The 23,182-nt window shown below is 41.7% G+C and overlaps 1 protein-coding gene across 13 annotated transcripts in view; it reads left to right on the top strand.

The window, feature by feature from the left end:
- DLG2 (discs large MAGUK scaffold protein 2) overlaps positions 1-23,182 on the top strand; it is a gene marked incomplete at its 5' end in the record, with an annotated part of 1,505,837 nt that overhangs the window by 1,313,027 nt on the left and 169,628 nt on the right. Inside the window, one exon of one of the 13 annotated variants that reach the window (XM_084617702.1) lies at positions 21,672-21,921. The exons of the other annotated variants lie outside the window; for them this stretch is intronic. Of the gene's footprint in view, positions 1-21,671; positions 21,922-23,182 lie in introns of those variants that run through there. 13 annotated transcript variants of the gene reach the window in all.

Genomic DNA, 23,182 nt, shown 5'->3' with positions numbered 1-23,182 from the left:
AAGGAAAGAAATCTTCCTACAGCCAAAGAACAAAGCTGGCATCTGACCACGTGAATCACCTATCACTCCTCTTGCATCAAACTGCCTGAGTTGCTTCCCTACCGGGGCTCATACTTCACCTGGAGATCAACTACATGCTGCCTAGTGAGTGAGTCTTGTTGCTAACTAGTTCATCTTGGGTAGCAAATCACTTGCAATATCCAGTGTTTCTATTTCTCAACCACAGCTTCAGTTCAGGCAACATTTGCAGAATAGGTCAAAAGTTTTAACTCTTGCTTTCCAGCCAAAGCATGGGGGTCCATCCAGCTTGTATTTCCAGTTCATTTTGAAATGGCTCCCAAACTCTGGCAACTTTTCAGAAGATATCGCTTTGTGTTTACAGGTGATGTCTGACACACAAGATGGTGGCTTCCAGGTTGCTTTCCGTTGGAAACAAATGGGAAACTTGCAAGTTCTTCATTTGACTGCAGAGTGCTTTCTTAGTTCCTGAAACTTCAGTGTGATTCATTCTATGTTGAATGGCAGAAGGACGTCATTCAGAATGGCTGATATTCGATGACGAAAAATCTCATGCTGTAGATTTAATGACGATAAGTAGAGAACAAAGCTGAAAAATTAAGTTCATTATGACTAATAGCTCAGCAATGCAAGGCACCCATCGAAAATCATATTTCACTCCCCCGTCTGCCCATAGAACTTAGCTATTGTTTGTGTGATAGTTAAGTTTAAATCTGCTAATACTGTTGTTCTACATTAGATTTTCTGCTCATCTTTCTCAGCTCTGGAAGTCAAAAGGAGGTGTGGATGAAGGGCAGTCTGATTTATTTCACTCACTCTGAGGATATATATATTTGTATATTTTTTGTTTATAGTAACAAATCTACCAACACACACTTTTTAGCTACCCTTTTAATCCCCTGATACCTACAATGCACACTCACATCCATATGGACACACATTTGAGCTCATTTCCTAATACACACATACATACATACACACACAGCAAACACCTGGCTCTTTTATTTTGGGCATGAGTGCAACTGCCATGATTATCACTATGTAGACTCCCTCCTCAGGCCCTATGCTACCAGCATTCCTAGCTATCTTCAAGACACCACTGACTTCCTGAGGAAATTGCAATCAATCGGTGATCTTCCTGAAAACACCATCCTAGCTGCTATGGATGTAGAAGCCCTCTACACCAACATTCCACACAAAGATGAACTACAAGCTGTCAGGAACAGTATCCCTGATAATGTCATGGCAAACCTGGTGGCTGAACTTTGTGACTTTCTCCTCACCCATAACTATTTCACATTTGGGGACAATATATACCTTCAAATCAGCGGCACTGCTATGGGTACCCGCATGGCCCCACAGTATGCCAACATTTTTATGGTTGACTTAGAACAACGCCTCCTCGGCTCTCGTCCCCTAACGCCCCTACTCTACTTGCGCTACATTGGTGACATCTTCATCACCTGGACCCATGGAAAAGAAGCCCTTCAGGAAGTCCACCAGGATTTCAACAATTTCCATCCCACCATCAACCTCAGCCTGGACCAGTCCACACAAGAGATCCACTTCCTGGACACTACGGTGCTAATAAGCGATGGTCACATAAACACCACCCTATACTGGAAACCTACTGACCACTGTTCCTACCTACATGCCTCCAGCTTTCACCCAGACCACACCACACGATCCATTGTCTACAGCCAAGCTCTACGATACATCCGCATTTGCTCCAACCCCTCAGACAGAGACAAATACCTACAAGATCTCTATCAAGCATTCTTACAACTACAGTACCCACCTGCTGAAGTGAAGAAACAGATTGACAGAGCCAGAGGAGTACCCAGAAGTTACCTACTACAGGACAGGCCCAACAAAGAAAATAACAGAACGCCACTAGCCATCACCTTCACCCCCAACTAAAACCTCTCCAGCGCATCATCAAGGATCTGCAACCTATCCTGAAGGACGACCCATCACTCTCACAAATCTTGGGAGACAGCCCAGTCCTTGCTTAAAGATAGCCCCCCAACCTGAAGCAAATACTCACCAGCAACCACACACCACACAACAGAACCACTAATCCAAGAACCTATCCTTGCAACAAAGCCCATTGCCAACTGTGCCCACGTATCTATTCAGGGGACACCATTGTAGGGCCTAATCACACCAGCCACACTATCAGAGGCTCGTTCACCTGCACATCTACCAATGTGATATATGCCATCATGTGCCAGCAATGCCCCTCTGCCATGTACATTGGCCAAACCAGACAGTCAAAGAATAAATGGACACAAATCAGGCATCAAGAATTATAACATTCAGAAACCAGTCAGAGAACACTTCAATGTCTCTGATCACTCGATTACAGACCTAAAAGTGGCAATTCTTCAACAAAAAAAAAGTCAAAAACAGACTCCAACGAGAGACTGCTGAATTGGAATTAATTTGCAAACTGGACACCATTACATTAGGCTTGAATAAAGACTGGGAGTGGATGTGTCATTACACAAAGTAAAACTATTTCACCATGTTTGTTTTTCCCTCCCTACTGTTCCTCACTCGTTCTTGTCAACTTCTGGAAATGGCCCACCTGATTATCACTACAAAAGGTTGTTGTTGTTGTTGTTGTTTTTCTTCTCTCCTGCTGGTAATAGCTCACCTTATCTGATCACTCTGGTTACAGTGTGTATGGTAACACCCATTTTTTCATGTTCTCTGTGTATATAAAATCTCCCCACTGTATTTTCCACTGCATGCATCCGATGAAGTGAGCTGTGGCTCATGAAAGCTTATGCTCAAATAAATTTGATAGTCTCTAAGTACACAAGTACTCCTTTTCTTTTTGCGGATACAGACTAACACAGCTGCTACTCTGAAACCTGTGATTATCACTGCGAGTTATGTGCCTACATTGAAGAGGAGAACAGGGTATAAGCTAAATTTTGAAAACTAAGCCTTCCATTTCCCCCCAATCCTCTTACCTGAGTTTGTGTGTACAAATGATTGCAGGAGAAGTTTTGTACCCACAATTATTTTCAGGTGTAATTGGTGTCATTTAGTTATTTAAAATGTCTGTGTTGATGGACTCAATCAGATATTGAGACATCCAGCCATCATTATCTGCACCCATAGAATAGCAGGCACATACAAGGAGACAAGTGGAAGACCTGATTACAAATCAGCCCCTGTAGCTGGGGAAACAAAAAGGCCAATCGATGATAGTATTAAAATAAAGAATAAAATCTCATTGTAGCTAAAAGTGGGTTAGCTTCTTTTCAGTTGCTTAACCAGAAGCAAATTGAAATGCGCGCACACACACAAAGTACTTTGTGAAGTAATATGATGATGTTGTTTTGTACAGTGCCTACTTTTCTCCAAATTAAGAAAGCCATAAACAAGGAGAGAAAGCAGAATTCTCCTCTCAGCAGCACATAGTAGATCTTGATTGCAAAATTCTCGTCTTCCTGCGTGGTGGGAAGTCTTGATCTTGTATTCCATGTAGAAGCCCTGGGGCATGAGTGCATTCTAAGTGAAAATTGTGCTGTTATTTATTTGGAGAGGAGAAGATCAACTAAATGTTGCCCAAAGGCTTTGAACAGGTATAGTAATCATTTTTTTATTTATTTTTAAAGCAGTCTCCCAGTACTACCCAAAGCACTTGAGACGATGAGCAGTTATAGTACAATAAACTGTCATTAATCCACCCCCATAAAACTGTGGTGGGGGAAGAAAATTAAACCTTTGGTTACAAGCATGCCTGTGTGCAAAGAACAGTGGCTCAGGGAGTCTAAAGGACAAAAATATTAGTGGGAGAAGCTCATAGGGCCTGATTTAGGAGAGCATCCCAATTAAGGGCAGCTCATAAACATGAGTTTGACTTTAAATTTGTGCTTAAGTCCTGTTGAAGTCAGTGGAACACAAGTTTAAGCATCTGAAGTCAGTGGAATACAAGTTTAAGTATCTAAATAGGGATAGACTGTGAATAGGGATAGAAAGTAAAATTGCTAGAAATAAAAGTTGAAACTGACAAATCTGTTTTCAGTGTCAGAGCTGAAAGAACTGCAAAATATGAACAAACAGCCTAATGGTTAACGAGTATGTAACCCTTCTGCCCGTCAGAGTTGGCAGCAACAAGGGCCGGGTTCAATATCTAGGGGTTCCATTCCAATAACACAATGCAAACCGGCTCGAGCCCCCACCCAGTGACCTGGGACAAATATATACCACGCCCGCTGGGCGCCTCCAAGAGGCAATACTTCCCCTGTCGCAAGCACATAGTCTGAGTGTAGCAAAAGTCTTTTAATAACAGAGAGAAACAATGTGGCATTATGTTGGGGAAACACCACCAACCGGATTCATAACACAACCCATGAGCAAAAACAACCCCACCCCAGGCAAATTGGGGCATGCCCTTTTCCCTTTGGTTCTTGAGTCCAGCAACCCCAAAAGTCCAATGCCCCCAAAGTCTCTGTCCCTGGTCAGGGCAGCCCCAGAGTTCGAAAGCTTATCGGCGGAGCTTTACCTCCCAACCTGGGTGGAAATGGGACGGGGGTAAGAGGCACCTTACGTGATCTGAAGCTGACCGCCCCATAGCTCCATAGCGGCGCTCCGCTCCGCCAGCCGCCCCACAAAACTCCTTCGCGCAGCTGCACTCCGCTCCACCAGCCACCCCACGAACTCCTTCGCTCAGCTGCGCTCCGCTCCGCCAGCCGCCCCACGAACTCCTTCGCTCAGCTGTACTCCGCTCCGCCAGCCGCCCCACGAACTCCTTCGCTCAGCTGCACTCCGCTCCGCCAGCCGCCCCACAAACTCCTTCACTCAGCTCCACGGCCCACAAGCAGCTCCTGCCATCCACACACTGCTCCGTGTCGAACTGCTTCACCAGCCGTCCCGCAAACTGCTCCACAATATATCTTCAGGCTCCCCCACTACTTAACACAACACTCAGTGATTTCAGCTCTTAGGTGAATTCAGCTTATAGTAGGGGAGCCCCAGTGCTGGTGCACTGTCAGCCCAAAGTGAGCTCAGCAGCCTATAACTAGACTTCTAATGAAATCAAAATTAGCTCTGATATTTCACAGTGGAGAGAGGAGGAAGTGCAATCAGCATGTAAGGCCCTCACTAAGGGGCCCATGCCACCAAGTATTAATACTTGTCCCCAGCCTCTCTCCATTCACACAGTTTTGGAACCCATGACCCTTGCCTAGCGAGTGCTACTTAGATGATGGTGAATCCCTCCATTGTAACAAAAGGCCACGTACAGTTCCAAGCACAGTTCCCATAATCAGGGTAATAACAATTTATTCTTCCTGCCCCAATAACAGAGACACTGGGGATCCCACAGCAGCCAAAGTGACCATTTGGGCAGCTATGGTCTCATTCTAGGCGTGGTGGGTGTGCCTATGCAAATGAGATCGGCCCCTGAAGTTCTTTTCCACAACTTGCCACACCTCACCACCAGATGTCAGGGTGGAGCTCATCCTGACACTGCTTACAAGTAAATGAAACTTCCCCCCTAAATTCTAACAATCTAAGGTGTTACAACACAATTAGTAAGTACCCAATTTCAAAAATAGATGGGGCTAGATTCTGCCATCTGTAACACCTCTACAAGCCATGGTAGTGTCCCGTTAACAGCGGCGTACAACCTCTGTAGCACTGGATGCTGAACTGGAAGCATGCAAGGAATTAGAGGGTCACCCCTAATTCATGTTTTAATTTTTTTTTATTTGCTGAGCTTTGTTAGCATGCCCAATTTGCATCAGTTTACATAAGTTTTTATATGTGAGATTAAAACATACGGTTATTACTATTGCATCGATAGAGAGCACTGTAAATCAGTGTTCCTCAATTTGTGAGGAGGTCAATCCTGGAGGATTAAATCAGAGGAAGAAAATATGGCATTACCTAAAATCCACCTTGTCCTTCTATTACTGTCGGTCGTTCTGTGAAAGCTATCCACCTTCCCTACCTGCTCCTGCATGACACAGCCAGTTCCACAGGAGCAGCTCAGAGACCACTAGCTGCAGGCTCAGGCTATCTGTGTAACCAGCCTGAATTACTCCTCTCCGATAAGAGAATAGGGCAGAAAAGAACCTGAGAGAACAAGGGAAAAATTGGATGTGGGGGAGAAAAGAGAATGGTGGCAACTGTGCTGGGTTCATGACACAAAGGAACATAGGGTGCAGACAGCATGCATCCACCAAATCCTAATGAGGCGATGGGGTTGCAACACAGCAAACTTGGGAGCCACCAGGGTAGGTAAACACATGTGTTTAACAAAACACCCCATCAAAGAATGCTTTGAGGGTTTCAGGTTCAATGGGAAAACTGGCACTGCTTTCCTGAACCCAGATTCTTGACATTCAGCTTGACAGCTGAGGCAGCTCTACACATTATGAAACAGAGGGGAGAGTCTGTTGGATAACTGCAGTGTTTAGATGTGTTCACAAATATAAGTACTTCTGCAGAGATTTGCACAAAGAAAAGCCTGCTGATGTGACTCTGGATCTGTTACTCAGCAGGCATTTGTAAACATTCAGCCAGTTCCTTTCATGAATCCTGAAGTAAATTGGAGTGGTATAAATCAGTTGATTCCAACTGAACTTTTTTCCTCAGCTTCTTTAGTCTTCTGCTGCAAATAGATCTGCAAACAACTTAAAAAGTGTTTTCCCCCTTTGAAAGACTCTGATTTGTTGCTGTAACAAATCTGGAAATGTCCCTCAGTGCAGCAATCAACGTCTCACACACGTTTCTTGAGTTTTTGTTGGCAAGTGGGAAAGGTCAGCCTAATGAATCCAGGATTATAGTCGGATAACGTTGTTCAACTAATTTACTCTTAAACTTCGGCTGGAAATGCCAGCTGTGACATAGATCTTTTAACAAAAACATATTTAGGATTCGATCAAATAAATATAGTTTATAATTAAGCAGTGCATTCTATGACATAGTTCAAAGTACACAGAAAGGCTGAAGGTTGTGTAAATATTTCTTTTGTACTAGGCTTCAAAATGTGCATGAGAGGCTGTAATTTCCCAGGCTTTAATGTACACTTTAGAAAACAAATACAAATGTACTATCTAATTAGTTAGACATTGGCTTTTCACCTCTGGACACAGTCAAGATTTAACCAGGGTAGTAGTATTCTCTAAAGCTTGGTCTCCACTTTAGTCCGGAAAGGGAAAAGGTGATTTTTTTCTCATTATATTTATTGTTTGGGGTCACGTATGGGCTGAGATCAGGCTAGATCCACTTGAAGACGACTCCATGGGTTAAGTATGAATGAGAATGCATTGACTATATGAATGTATGTGTTGATTAAGTGTACATGGGATATGTGTGAATGGGTCAGAGGTTTGCAGGAATTCTCTCTTCATGAAAATGGGTTTTCAGTACAACTGCATGAATATTTACAGTTGTTCTCACAGTAGAATGCTACCATAGCAAAGGTGATAAGGAAATTAATATTATTGAATTATATTATTTTATTATATAAACATTTGATATGAAATTCTCTGCAAGGGATTAAAACGAACAGTGGCTTGGGAAGACCTCCCAGTCTTTCACATGAACACAGGTGTTAAAGGGATATGTGGGTGGATAGGGCACTCTGGTCTGAATGAAGAACACCAGACAAGCTAGCTACAGTGGTGGGCTATGGTTGAACCTTGCTGCAAGCAGAACAATCAAACTGGAAGGTGCTGGTATACAGATGTTCAAGGTTCCCAGACTCATTCAAAGTGTGAATCACATCTTGAGAGAGAAGGCCTGCCTTCCATTCTAATTCACACACCATCTCTCTCTTGTGAAGCTTTGTTATGGTGTTAAACATGACTTGTGCAGATATTGTGACTAAAACAATCTGAGGAACTATCCTGAGTCTCAGCATGGTAGATATCTTTCCCAATGAAAATGGACTCCCAAACTATATTACTAACAGTGAATAAATTTATCATCTGCTCCTTTCATATGCCAGAATGAAGCTTTAAAGATGTACAAGCTTCTGGCAAGATTAAGTTCATGAGTCTTTCATTGAATTTCACGTAGCCTTAGCAAGTGATGTGTAAAATTATCCTTGCCCTAATAATGCTCAGCACACACCGGGCATGCCCTGATGTAGTATGTTGCCTCTCAACTGTAATTAAAGAAACAGTTATAAAACAAAGAAAAACTGCATTTTTCTGACTACTATAGAAACTGTAACTACTCATCATGTAACTCAAATCATTCTTTGGTGTCAGTTAGCATAAGACATGTTCACTTGTAAACATAGAAGCACTACATCAGAAAATTGGCATCCCATACAAATATTTTCTCTGGCTAGCAATTCTGTCAATGATGATTATATGTTTTATAAGGGCATTTTTTGACTTCAATATTAAAGACCAATTTGAGCCTCTCATAGCTTGCCGCCTTGTCATCTCTCACTGTGACACGTGTAACTATCCGATGAAGTGAGCTGTAGCTCACGAAAGCTTATGCTCAAATAAATTGGTTAGTCTCTAAGGTGCCACAAGTACTCCTTTTCTTTTTGCGAATACAGACTAACACGGCTGTTACTCTGAAACCTGTCAGAACAGGGAATGTGTCTTTTGTTGAAATTGCATAAGAAGAAAGGAGGTCTGTCAGTAGGCAGGCCCTAAAATCCTTTAGGGCTACAGTACCCAATCAATGGGAGTCAATAGGAAGTTAATGGCTGCTGTAGATTTAATCCAGCACCTTACGCTTCATTTGAAAATCATTTGGCCACAAATCACAGAGGATAAAAAGTGAGTTCTACACGATCATCATGCTGAGTATTAATATGCAAAGTACGTAACACCAAGAAAAACGTAGACTGTACCTGTGACTTTATTTCTTGTAGTGCATCATTCTCTGTTTCATAGGCTTTTAGGAATAGCTGGGCAAGTACTTCCAAAATCTTTTCTGGGACTGTCCATTTGATTAAATGACTGTCCTTGAGTTGTCTGTGTTTGCACCCCACTTGTTTAGTTGCCTTGTACATTCTAGCAAATGAGTATACTGGCAGTAATGTTTGCAGAAGTACCATATTTTAAGTGAATATTTGCACAAGAAATCTGATTCTAAAAGTTACACTCCTCAGTCAGGGATACAAACAGTAGCACATGACCTGTGCGTTCAATTAAAACTACCCAACTCTTCTCAGATTTTAGACATCAAATCTTAGCAACAGACTGCTCGTAATCAATCTCTAGACAAAGAATTAATATAGGGATTATTCCGTTATTATTTGAACTAATGAATAAATTCAGGAAAACTATGAGCCACTCATGAACAATTTGCAAACAGAAAAGGAGGATAAATTAACTCCAGATTATTTGCTCAGCTTCGGTTGGTCACACTGCAGCAGAACGTTATTAAATATCTAAACTCTTCTTTGGCATTATATAATACAAAATAATACAATATATGCATTTTCTCATGCCTTCTGGGCTTCCAGTGAGATTCCAATGGAAAAAAAATTATGTATAGCAATCCACTGTGTTACCTACTAAGGAAATAAATCAGTCAAACTGCAGTGGTAAAAATCCATACATGCTCTCTTTGCTCATTTAAGGCACCTTAGGGTACTTTCAAAATGCATAAATGCAGCTAAAATAGTGATGATCGTTACCTTTTGTGTTCCCAGAACGTGGACTGTACATGTGGGTGTCTCTGGTTTTGATGATGATGTAATGTAATACCATGATATCCACAGGGCTGTGTAAGTGTCCCTTCCCATGACATGTGCTGTACGTATTAAGCTATGAAATTGGTTAAAAGCACAGTATGGAGCTATGTTCTTTATTGCATCTAACCCTCTCTGTACAGCTGTAGAGTGCATTCTTCGTCTGAGGGATCATATTGTTTTTCATGAAAGCAATCCAATTTCTTCATATTATTACATTTTTATGCATTGTTGTTATTAAATACCCTTTTTGGGATAGATAGAGACAAAACAGCATGGGTAACTCATTACCCACTATATCCATGTTCACCTCGGAGTCACTTTATTATTTTTTTGTTCTCATTCCAACGTGACATTTCCAATTATTTCCAAAAGGAGTTATTTTAAAAGGGACTGTAAATGTGTGCTTTTGGGGATGGAGCTAAAACAAGTGACATTAATATGCACCCATTCTTGGCAGAAGTGTTTTTTTTTTTTCTGTGTCCTCATATGTCCTTCAGAATGGCATGTATTATCGGGAATGTCATTTTTAAAGAGTCTGATTTTTTTCTAATTATGGGAAAAAGCAGAGTGAGATGATTTAAAAAAACCTCTGCCCTATTTGAAAGGCAGGAAGGATCACTTACCCGTACAAAACTGGTTGGTTTTAGGGTATTACTGGGTCTATCTAAGGTACTTACATGGCCCCATCCCTGCAATGTCTGAACGCCTCACAGTCTTTGAGAGAGACAAGGTCCAATAAAATATATTACCTCACGCACCTTGTCTCTCTAGTATCCTGAGACCAATACCACTACCCCAATACTACGTATCACAATCTTTAATGTATTTAGCCTCACAACATCCTGGTGATGGGGAAAAGTGCTATACGCATTTTGCAGATGGGGAACTGAGGCACAAAGAGACTAGCCTATGGAAGTGTGCAGTAGAGCAGGGAACACAGAGCTCCCAAACCTAGGTGAGTGCTTTAACCAAGAGCCTTTCAGTTCATCACAGCTGGGAGCTCTGTGTTAGGAATCAGGGAATGGTTTCTAGCACAAGTGAGGGTGGAATAGCTTCAGATTTTTCCTGAAGAGAATTATCCTCATCTTTCCTACTGTCTAAACCTTTCTGTTGTCCCTGGCCTGCATTGCCCATGTGACTTGTCTCTCCACTACTGATCTGCAACTCAGATATATGGCCAATAAACCAGCACTGGAGAGACAGTTTGAAGAGGAGTGCTCTTCCAGAACGTGAACCAGAGCACCAGTTTGCAGAGTGGCAGGAGCAGTAAAGAGATGCGTACACGACTGTCTGTATGTTATCAGGATATGTTAGTTTTAAAACATGCAGACCCTATTTATTTCCTGGTAAGCCTTGTGATATTAATTAATGATGATCAATCAAATCACTCCTGTTCTGTTATCCCACTGATAATAGCAATAATAAACATTAATATATAACTTTTAATTGACAGGATATCAAAGTACTTTGCCGATTCTAATTAAGCCTCAAGCCATAAATGACATTCACGCAGTGGTTCAGGGATAGAGATGGGCATCAAACGAATGAGTCCAAGTCCTTCCGCTAATCATTAGATATATCTCCCCCCTCCCCGCAAGATGGCTGTCCTTCCTTAAGTGCTCAGCTCAACTCAGTGTGTGTAGAAGCTAATTGCCAGGTATTTAAAAATAACTGAAAGTATGATGTGATTATTGTGTCCTTCCCCATTCGTAGTCACACACAGGATGTTTCCCAGCCTGAGGCTGGAGTATTTTGAGTTAAAAATTGCTGTTCATGTCTGCTGAGTGCCATGTAAACACCACGAATAAATTGGACATGAAAGTCCACCAGAAGCAAGCTCACTAGTGTGTCACCAGGCGTAGTTAACAAAAATGACTTCAGTGGAAGCTAAATTAATTAACCTGCGTTAGAGCCAAGTCTGTAACTTTGTACAGTTTCAGAAGCCTTACGAAGTATGCAAGACTCCAGATAATTCTTGTTGAGTTGAGCTCTAAGGCAGTTCTGTGAGACCAAAGAGGGAGAGTTTGACATATCCCAAAAGAGTAGTTATTTTTCTCTTTCTTTCTCTTTGGAATAATTCCTCACTTTGATGGTCTTACAACTACCTTGATGGAGTGATTAAAGCATAATGGAAAACAAAAGACATAAATGACCTTCACAGATTTAGTGGGCGGGGGGGGGGGGAGGGAGGGAGCTGGGCTGTGTATTATTTGCTCTCATTATCTGCTTTCAGGCCTTCGTCATTTGGGCCCATTTCTTCCTTCCTGAAGGAAAAAACAAAGCAGGGGAAAACTTACTCTAAAAGTACTTACCACACTTTCTATGCTACCACAGTGAGTTGTCATGGTAGGGGAAAAGGTGGGGCTGCCTATACCATAATGCACTGGAAACTCAGGCTTAAACTCTGCAGATCTCCGACTGAGAACCAAAGATACTCCTATATGCCCTCCATGCACCCCTTTCCACTGATAGCACAGCCAGTTCCTTCACAGGGCTGCCATTAACTCCTTCTTCATAGCAATTCCAGTCTACTATGCAGATTCTTATACTGTGCCCCTCACCTTGGTGCCTGTACTCCTGCTACCTCCTCTGTGGGGGAATAATTGTTGATCCAAAAGCATTAGCATCCATGGCAATCTGACAGACTGCTATTCTCAGTCTCTTCCTTGCTCCACTCTGTCCCCAATCTGGCTACACATCCTAGCCCACAGAGCCCACCAGGTACATATGGAGGAGCTACTCTACTATTTCCTTCCATGTAAACATACCCTTTGCTTGTTAGCTCCCTTTACCCCATTTATGAGGAACAGAGTCCTGGGACCTCCATTTGTTAACATGAATATGTGCCAGGATAGCTGAGTATTGTGTAATTGAATCTAATGTTTTGTTTAATATGGCATGGATTTTTGGATACTTTTCCAGCTCATGGCTATAGTCAGTCCAGCATAATTGTTATTTAGCTTGCTTTGCATGTGCAAGGTCAAGACATTTTCTTGACCTGCTGCTCACAAACCGGGAAGAATTAGTAGGGGAAGCAAAAGTGGATGGGAATCTGGGAGGTAGTGACCATAAGTTGGTTGAGTTCAGGATCCTGACACAGGGAAGAAAGGTAAGCAGCAGGATACAGACCCTGGACTTCAGGAAAGCAGACTTCGACTCCCTCAGGGAACGGATGGGTAGGATCCCCTAGGGGACTAACATGAAGGGGAAAGGAGTCCAGGAGAGCTGGCTGTATTTCAAGGAATCCCTGTTGAGGTTACAGGGACAAACCATCCCGATGAGTGAAAAGAATAGTAAATATGGCAGGCGACCAGCTTGGCTTAACGGTGAAATCCTAGCGGATCTTAAACATAAAAAAGAAGCTTACAAGAAGTGGAAAGTTGGACATATGACCAGGGAAGAGTATAAAAATATTGCTCGGGCATGTAGGAATGAAATTAGGAGGGCCAAATCGCACCTGGAGCTGCAGCTAGCGAGAGATGTTAAGAGTAACAAGAAGGGTTTCTTCAGGTATGTTGGCAACAAGAAGAAAGCCAAGGAAAGTGTGGGCCCCTTACTGAATGAGGAAGGCAACCTAGTGACAGAGGATGTGGAAAAAGCTAATGTACTCAATGCTTTTTTTGCCTCTGTCTTCACGAACAAGGTCAGCTCCCAGACTGCTGCACTGGGCATCACAACATGGGGAATAGATGGCCAGCCCTCTGTGGAGAAAGAGGTGGTTAGGGACTACTTAGAAAAGCTGGACTAGCACAAGTCCATGGGGCCGGACGAGTTGCATCCGAGAGTGCTAAAGGAACTGGTGGCTGTAATTGCAGAGCCATTGGCCTTTATCTTTGAAAACTCGTGGCGAACGGGGGAAGTCCCGGATGACTGGAAAAAGGCTAATGTAGTGCCAATCTTTAAAAAAGGGAAGAAGGAGGATCCTGGGAACTACAGGCCAGTCAGCCTCACCTCAGTCCCTGGAAAAATCATGGAGCAGGTCCTCAAGGAATCAATCCTGAAGCACTTACATGAGAGGAAAGTGATCAGGAACAGTCAGCATGGATTCACCAAGGGAAGGTCATGCCTGACTAATCTAATCGCCTTCTATCATGAGATTACTGGTTCTGTGGATGAAGGGAAAGCAGTGGATGTATTGTATCTTGACTTTAGCAAAGCTTTTGACACGGTCTCCCACAGTATTCTTGTCAACAAGTTAAAGAAGTATGGGCTGGATGAATGCACTATAAGGTGGGTAGAAAGTTGGCTAGATTGTCGGGCTCAACGGGTAGTGATCAATGGCTCCATGTCTAGTTGGCAGCCGGTGTCAAGTGGAGTGCCCCAGGGGTCGGTCCTGGGGCCGGTTTTGTTCAATATCTTCATAAATGATCTGGAGGATGGTGTGGATTGCACTCTCAGCAAATTTGCGGATGATACTAAACTGGGAGGAGTGGTAGACATGCTGGAGGGCAGGGATAGGATACAGAGGGACCTAGACAAATTGGAGGATTGGGCCAAAAGAAATCTGATGAGGTTCAATAAGGATAAGTGCAGGGTCCTGCACTTAGGATGGAAGAATCCAATGCACCGCTACAGACTAGGGGCCGAATGGCTAGGCAGCAGTTCTGCGAAAAGGACCTAGGGGTGACAGTGGACGAGAAGCTGGATATGAGTCAGCAGTGTGCCCTTGTTGCCAAGAAGGCCAATGACATTTTGGGATGTATAAGTAGGGGCATAGCGAGCAGATCGAGGGACGTGATCGTCCCCCTCTATTCGACATTGGTGAGGCCTCATCTGGAGTACTGTTTTGGGCCCCACACTACAAGAAGTATGTGGATAAATTGGAGAGAGTCCAGCAAAGGGCAACAAAAATGATTAGGGGTCTGGAACACATGACTTCTGAGGAGAGGCTGAGGGAACTGGGATTGTTTAGTCTGCGGAAGAGAAGAATGAGGGAGGATTTGATAGCTGCTTTCAACTACCTGAGAGGTGGTTCCAGAGAGGATGGTTCTAGACTATTCTCAGTGGTGGAAGAGGACAGGACAAGGAGTAATGGTCTCAAGTTGCAGTGGGGGAGGTTTAGAATCATAGAATCATAGAATATCAGGGTTGGAAGGGACCCCAGAAGGTCATCTAGTCCAACCCCCTGCTCAAAGCAGGACCAATTCCCAGTTAAATCATCCCAGCCAGGGCTTTGTCAAGCCTGACCTTAAAAACCTCTAAGGAAGGAGATTCTACCACCTCCCTAGGTAACGCATTCCAGTGTTTCACCACCCTCTTAGTGAAAAAGTTTTTCCTAATATCCAATCTAAACCTCCACCACTGCAACTTGAGACCATTACTCCTCGTTCTGTCATCTGCTACCATTGAGAACAGTCTAGAGCCATCCTCTTTGGAACCCCCTTTCAGGTAGTTGAAAGCAGCTATCAAATCCCACCTCATTCTTCTCTTCTGCAGGCTAAACAATCCCAGCTCCCTCAGCCTCTCCTCAGAAGTCATGTGTTCCAGATCCCTAATCATTTTTGTTGCCCTTCGCTGGACTCTCTCCAATTTATCCACATCCTTCTTGAAGTGTGGGGCCCAAAACTGGACACAGTACTCCAGATGAGGCCTCACCAATGTCGAATAGAGGGGAACGATCACGTCCCTCGATCTGCTCGCTATGCCCCTACTTATACATCCCAAAATGCCATTGGTCTTCTTGGCAACAAAGGCACACTGCTGACTCATATCCAGCTTCTCGTCCACTGTCACCCCTAGGTCCTTTTCCGCAGAACTGCTGCCTAGCCATTCAGTCCCTAGTCTGTAGCTGTGCATTGGGTTCTTCCGTCCTAAGTGCAGGACCATGCACTTATCCTTATTGAACCTCATCAGATTTCTTTTGGCCCAGTCCTCCAATTTGTCTAGGTCCTTCTGTATCCTATCCCTCCCCTCCAGCATATCTACCACTCCTCCCAGTTTAGTATCATCCGCAAATTTGCTGAGAGTGCAATCCACACCATCCTCCAGATCATTTATGAAGATATTGAACAAAACCGGCTCCAGGACCGACCCTTGGGGCACTCCACTTGATACCGGCTGCCAACTAGACATGGAGCCATTGATCACTACCCGTTGAGCCCGACAATCTAGCCAACTTTCTACCCACCTTATAGTGCATTCATCCAGCCCATACTTCCTTAACTTGCTGACAAGAATACTGTGGGAGACCGTGTCAAAAGCTTTGCTAAAGTCAAGAAACAATACATCCACTGCTTTCCCTTTAGGTTGGATATTAGGAAAAACTTTTTCACTAGGAGGGTGGTGAAACACTGGAATGCGTTGCCTAGGGAGGTAGTGGAATCTCCTTCCTTAGAAGTTTTAAGGTCAGTCTTGACAAAGCCCTGGCTGGGATGATTTAATTGGGGATGGGTCCTGCTTTTGAGCAGGGGGTTGGACTAGATGGCCTCCTGAGGTCCCTTCCAACCCTTATATTCTATGATTCTATGTACCCCCATCTGGTTTTAAATGGAGCAACAATGGGAAACAAGGAGTTAAAGAACACATGAAAGAGTATTTTTTTAAAACTAACCGTGAACCATATCAGCCGAGTTCCCAATTTTTTAAAATAATTAAGTTGATATAAACTATGTAGAAGAAAGGTAGTAGTGTAAAGGCCCAGATTGCTATTGGAACATCCATAGGCTTTTAAATGGACAGATAGAGTATTCAAGGCTCATGGGGCCACAATTCGGGAGATGTCATAACTGACTTTTCAAATCACATTCAGGGAGCCTCTTCAAATGGCCGGTCTCTAGGGAGCATAGCTCTGTCATTTGTCCTTCCTGCTTCTTCTCAGCTCTTCTTTATTCCTTATGGAGCAGTTCATATTCTTGAGATAAGATGCGGCCATCAACAGGTTGCTGCCTTTTTAACCAGCAAAGTATGCTCTTTTTTGTTGTTGTTGTTATGTTGACCTTGATCAGCTGGAGTCACACTCTTGGGTCTCTGTTCATTTAGGTATTATTGACTATCCCACCTCATTCACTTATCCTGGCAGGTTTCAGAGTGGTAGCCGTGTGTTAGTCTGTATCAGCAAAAACAACAAGGAGTCCTTGCGGCACCTTAGAGATTAACCAATTTATTTGGGCATAAGCTTTCATGGGTTCTAGCCACAAAATAAATAAATAAATTGGTTAGTCTCTAGAGTGCCACAAGGACTCCTCGTTGTTTATCCTGGCATTGTCTTGGAACTTGTATTAGGAAGGTGGACTTGCTGTACAAAGTCATCATTTGAGATGAGGGCTTGATATCTTTTGGCATTGTGCACTTACAGGAAAAAGGGGATGTTACATGAGAGAAGAAAAATATTGTAACAGAAAATATCATAGAAATAGCACTTATACAGTGCTTTACATCTTCAAAGCACGGTGCAAACTAATTTACTAATTAATCTAAATATGCAGTTGTATTCATTTGTACTCATCAGGATTAATCCTTTGAAAAAAGAAATGAAATTTCTATTTGAAAATTATTCTTAAAGGGAATCATAAGTAGGTTGCACTGAGAGGAAATGAATTGCTCTGTATCCTTAATGTGGCAATTACATTTATTTACATTATAACTACTGCTTATTTTGCAAAGCATCGGGTAGCTAATAGCTATGCAGTCTTGCATCTGCATTTAAGAGAATAGTTTTATTCTTACCAGTTCTGGAGGGCCAAATTCTGTTCCATATTCAGACTGCAGATTTCCAAAATTAGAACTGTATTACACCTTTGAGGGGCTAAAAGCAGCCTGCAGAATTAGAGACATATTCTATGTTTGTTCTTTTGCAGAACTGTAATTGATCTCAACTGGAATGCAATGCTTTAAGGAGTTCTGCACACACATTGTGCAACAGTACACTTTGATCCCATGTTATTCTATTGTCCTCTGGAAAGAATGCATCCTGAAATTCTGTGTGAATACAGCTACTCTTTACTGGATACAATGCAAGGCCTTTATTAGTGTGTATCTGGTAATATATCAGCCATATCTTTTACATCCTATACATATCAGACTACTGATATACTGATATGCATTGTAATTCTCTGCATATTCTTGTTATCCATATGAATGTTGAATCTGTTTCTGAAACCCTTGGCCTCAATGATATCTTGTGGCAACGAGGTCTTCAGGCTTATGGTGTGGAAAATGTATTTCCTTTTATCAGTTTGAAGTTTGTTGCCATATCACTTGAAGAAGTAAGGAACTTAACTGTTAAGTGTGAGTTCTTCAGTTGTATGATTTTTTCATAATGTACAAGTGTGTACCATGAACTCTTATAAGAGAATTTAGCTCAAGGAGCAGAGGCCAATATTTCTGTTCTGAAAAATTCTATATTCTATTCCTACTTACAACTGAACTTGATGGCAGCAAAGGTCTGAAGTGTAGCGCCTATCCATGCCATCCTGGATGGCCTGGAAATTATTTCAGTTGGCATTCATTTGTTTTATTTGGACTCCTGTAATCTCCAGACACTTGAGAGCAAGCTTTGCCTAATTGAAGTGCGTATCTACTATATTGGTTGATATGTGACCCTTTGTTGGATGGAATCAATGTGTCTCTTAAGTAATGGATGAACTTCTCCTTCAGCTGATATAGTAAAAACTTCTGTTGTTTGAGCAGAATACCCTGGGTTCTTCCTCTGATGATGCATGAATGCACTTAAGAGCATCCTCATTTGCAGCCATCATCTGCAGCCAAATATTCGTTATAATCGGCTTGTCTTTAATATTTATAATGGCACATAATGTGCAAAAGGTCCTGCCTTGGAAACAACTGGGAATTTCTTCTTTCTCTTTTTCATTCTTAAACCGTTCCTAATCTGCACTCTGAAGAAGGCAGCTTTGGAGCCAATTTAGAGTTTGTATGTTAAAAGCCCTTTTGAAGAAATAATTTGCGCTCCTGAGCCTCCTCAGATGTACAGCCAAAAGAACATGGTCTGGCAGCCACACGTGGCTTTGACACATCTTTCAGCAAAACCAGAGAGTTTGAATGTGAAATCTAGCATTCAGAAACAAAATGTGTATTTGTGACACTGCCTTGGGGACTCTGGGTTCTGAAATCAATGCATGTAATTGATCAAGAACGTCTTTCTGAATGACAAAATAGTACCCTTCATTTTGCTCATCTTTCACAGAGCATCATGCTCTTAGACACTGTGGCAATGGCAGTTCTAGCAATACCTCAGTAGAAAGATAGGGCAAGTCAATATGATGCAATAGAAATTAAGGGATGGAGTTTCAGCATTTCTTGCCATGTCCCCCATTGAAGGGAAAGTATGTTACACCACAGACTTTACACTGTGCATGTCACCTACATTGTGGCCTTGAAATGCAGCTGCATGGTACACTGAATAGAAGTCTGGTTTATTGTATTCAAATACTCTAGCTATTTTGTGATAGTAAGAGCCATATTAGTCAATAAAATATTTTAATATAGAGAGAATGTTTGGGTCTTTTGGGTATGGTTGGGTAACTGAGTTCTGATCTTTCAAGCAAACATTATTTCTCTCTGTAACTCCAAGCACTGTTACTATAATGGTCTGTACGATGTCTGGTGAAATGATTAGGAAGCTTGATCAGAATTGGATGGTCAAAACAAGGCACAGAGGAAACACACAAATAGGTTACAGGGGCATACTGATAAATGACCATTGTGTTTGGTGAATTCCAAAGCAAGAAACCCAACTGGGCTGCTGTACAAAGAACCACTGTAATTTGCAAGTTAAATGTGTAGATCAGTGAGTAGAATGTAGCTCCATGAGTCTAAATCCAATGGCACAGACCCCCCTACTGCCTTGTCATCAAGCCAATGGTTGTCATTTAGAATCATCTTCTGCCCATTCTGGAGGATCCGCTGTTTAGTACCACTGGGGAAACCAGCTATTGGTGTTCAGTTGTCTGTCTTCTCCTGGGACAGAAAGAAAAGCTGCTGCTCTGCTGGGTACCCTTCTGCTTCATCTCCCCCATCCAGTGATGCACAGCATTCTCTGCAGGGAAGTCTTTATCGTAACAGCCAGGACTTTATGGAGAAATACGTCTGTGGCTCTGGCATGGTGTGGATTAACCCTGCCAGACTGAAGAGGCCATGGAGCAGCAAATGAGGAGAGGGGAATAAGCAGCTGTGGAGGGGAGAGAAGGAATAAATATAGAGGTACTTGCTTTCACTATGCATGAAATGAGATGCCACGTTCCCACCTCATGTCACATATTGGTTGTTACAGATGGCTAGAGGAAGGATTGGGTTTCAGGTTCGAGTTGCCACCCACAGAGTGCATTTACATTCCACAGCCCAGTTGTTCATGGAATAACATCCCAATGATGACCAAAACTATCTGATGTGTCTTAATTTGTATGGTTAAGTGTTATCAATGTGACTCAACCATAGAAGCAACTGTGCACTAGCTATTTTGCTTACCTTTGAAACCAGAACCGCTCAGCCTGGCACCAAATGTTGGAGCTGTTCTATAATATATGAAGAGTGAAATAATCTGGATCAGGTTCCCAGTGAGTCATCCTGGTCCCTACATGCCCTGATAGGCATCACCTCCTGTGGAAAGCAGAAATAGAAATTCATCCTCAGTAAAATTCTTTGGCACATAGTCCCTGCTCCCATAAATACCCTTAGCATGAATATGGGTGTAGAAAGCCAGTGTTCGGTTCAAATGTTAAATACATCCAAATAATATGTAATTCAGATAAAATGGTGACAATATTGTCAATAATATTCTTACTGCTTTGAAGGTTAAGGGCCCAATCCTGCCTTGGGATCCAATAGCACAGACCTCTAGGCCTATATGGACCCTGTTGAAATAAACAGTGCAGGGTCCATGCTGTCAGTTCTCAATCCAAGATCAGGGTCTACAGTAAATGGTTAATGGTGTTAAGTTTTTAAATCTCACATACACATTAAGGAAGCAACCAAACAAATGTTAATTTCCCTGCGTCTTATAACTGGATTTTTTTTGGAATACTAAGATCTAAAGAACCATCAAGATCTCAAAAAATAGATAAAATAGTCCTTTCCCCCTGTATCTCTCTCTAACAAGCAGCTAATCAATTTTCCTCCTCTCCCATCAGTAAGGACTTTTCATACCCAAAACTCTTAAGTGACTACTTGCTTACCGAGTATTATCAATATCGTAACCCATTTTTCTTGATAATGGTTAACTATAAATGGTAATTTGTACCATATACAATAATTAACAATATATTTGTTTTTTGCTATACTCAGTCCTGTCTGGTATTGTTCAGGTTAGTTGTTTAGTTTATTAGTACTTCTCAAGTTTTCTTTATGTCTATTTATTTTTTAAAAAGTAATACGAGGACTCTTCAGAACAGAAGAAAGTTAAGACAGAATAGGTGAGAACATTCTAAATATTTACTGTCAAAATGTGAAGGCTATTAATAAAATTTACTAATATTTTATAAGAACTGTCTGAAATTTACACATAGTAACACCCAATAATTAAGTTATTGTTCATTTTGAGCCTATGTGGGCTAATATTTTGAAGTCTGTTCTCCCCTGAGTGTCGAGGGAGTCGATATAGGTAATTGTCATTCATGCTAATAGAAGTTATGGATGTTGGGTTTATCAGTTATAGTACAAGAACTGTATCTTTAAGAAAAGAGCATGAAGAAAGTTTTTTTAAAAAAAAATGGAGCTAGAAAAGTATGCCTATCAATTATTAAAGATACATTTAATATTAAACCATGCAGATTGTTTTAAGGAATGTTAGGTTGGTAAAGTATTTGCATCAATTATCGGATTTTCCTCCAAATTTTGAAACCACATGCCCACCCTGAACTGTAGCTGACGATTCCACCTTAACAAGGTGCGAAGATTGACAAGTGGAGATGTTGCATAGAGCTGAGGGAGGGAGTGTATTCTATTGGTTTGTGCTTGTACATCCTGAGCACCAATTACTGTCATTTCTGCCAGCACTGATGTGTTTATCAGGATGAGTTATAACAATATATGTACAGAGGCAGTGTGTATGCTGGATGACCACCCCCTGTGATGTAAAATATGAGAGTCTGGGAGCTACTGTTTTATAATTCATTCAGCAATCGAATGTTGTTGGTTTGCTTAGTTATAAAGGCAAGTGTGAACGGAACAGCAGACAGGAGAATCTTGCATTAAGAATCTTGAGAAGCTGCATTTGGTGCCTGGTCTCTCTGCTTTTGTTCAAGCAAATTCTGTCTTTGGTGAGTGATGTGGCTTCAGCTGAGCTAACCCAGTTATTAGATAAACTCGGTAAAACTGCATAGTAGTTTTAATGTGTGTTTTGCTTTCAGAAGTAGTCCTATGTGGCTTTTATGTGGGGGTTACAATAATTTCAGTTGTTTAGTCTAGTGGCACAGTCCGAGATGAAAAGAAAAATGTAACAATGAATTATTTAATATAATGCTGTGAGTAATTGTTCGTAGCTAAAGTTTCCTTCTTTCCGTTTTTGTCAGTGTTGTAGATTCAAAGAGGCTATGAACAAGCTTTTATTAGCAGTTAAAAAGAACAAGTGCTGTACCTTTTGTAGCAGGAGGGGGAAAATGTATGCTAAAATGAGAAGCATTTACTAATACTTTTTCAAAGACTCTAGTACATGTGTAATTTTGGATTCAGCCATAAATCTTTTGTATGCAGCAAGGCAATGCAAATGATTTATATTGTAGAGATTATTAATTGGTAATAAGTGAAATGGTAGCCTCTCTGTTTTGTGGTAATATGCTCAGGATCATGTTAAAATGAATGATTCCCCATCTTGCATAACAGTGTTGAAATATGTCAGAGATGCAAAAGCATACTTTGAAAGCAAACTGCTAAAGCATTGTATTACAGTAGCCATACAGAGAAAGCTTAAGGTATATTTCCAGTAAATTATTCATTACCTTGTGAATATTTCACTAGCTTCAAATCCTTTGCTTTAATTATTGCCTTGTTTCAGATTGACCCTTACATTTTGTAAAGCCAGATCCTTTAATATTTATTCACATCATCTCTCCTGTAACCTTTAAAGATCAATAAACCAGGGATGGAAATTTTTGTTTTAATCAGGAAGGAACTGAAAAGCACAGTTTACCAAAAGTAAGACCTCACATTGCTCTGCTGTATCGATATACCTCTCGGCACAACTGCTGGTCATTAATGGCAGTTTTACTTTTCCCTGTTCATATAGCAGAATTATTATAGGTGACGGTAGTCTCTCTCTCTCTTTACTCTCTGTCTTTCTCCCTCTGTCCGTAGGAGAAACAATATTGTTTTCTCAAAATATTAAGGGGGCTTGGCAGAGCAGCACCTGTTGTCTTACTGCTTTTATTATCAGCAATCTGAGAGACATGGTCTTTCTGAGAGCTGTCATCTTTTATCTGTTCAAACTGTTTACTGTGTAGAGATTTAAACATGTATTACTGTATCCCACTTGGAGAAATTATCTACTTCAACAGTTATATTTTGGTCACCCAGGGTGGGGGA

Source organism: Lepidochelys olivacea, assembly GCF_965140295.1.
Source record: "Lepidochelys olivacea isolate rLepOli2 genome assembly, chromosome: 1".
Taxonomy (NCBI): domain Eukaryota; kingdom Metazoa; phylum Chordata; order Testudines; family Cheloniidae; genus Lepidochelys; species Lepidochelys olivacea.
This window is presented reverse-complemented; position numbering and strand designations above follow the sequence as displayed.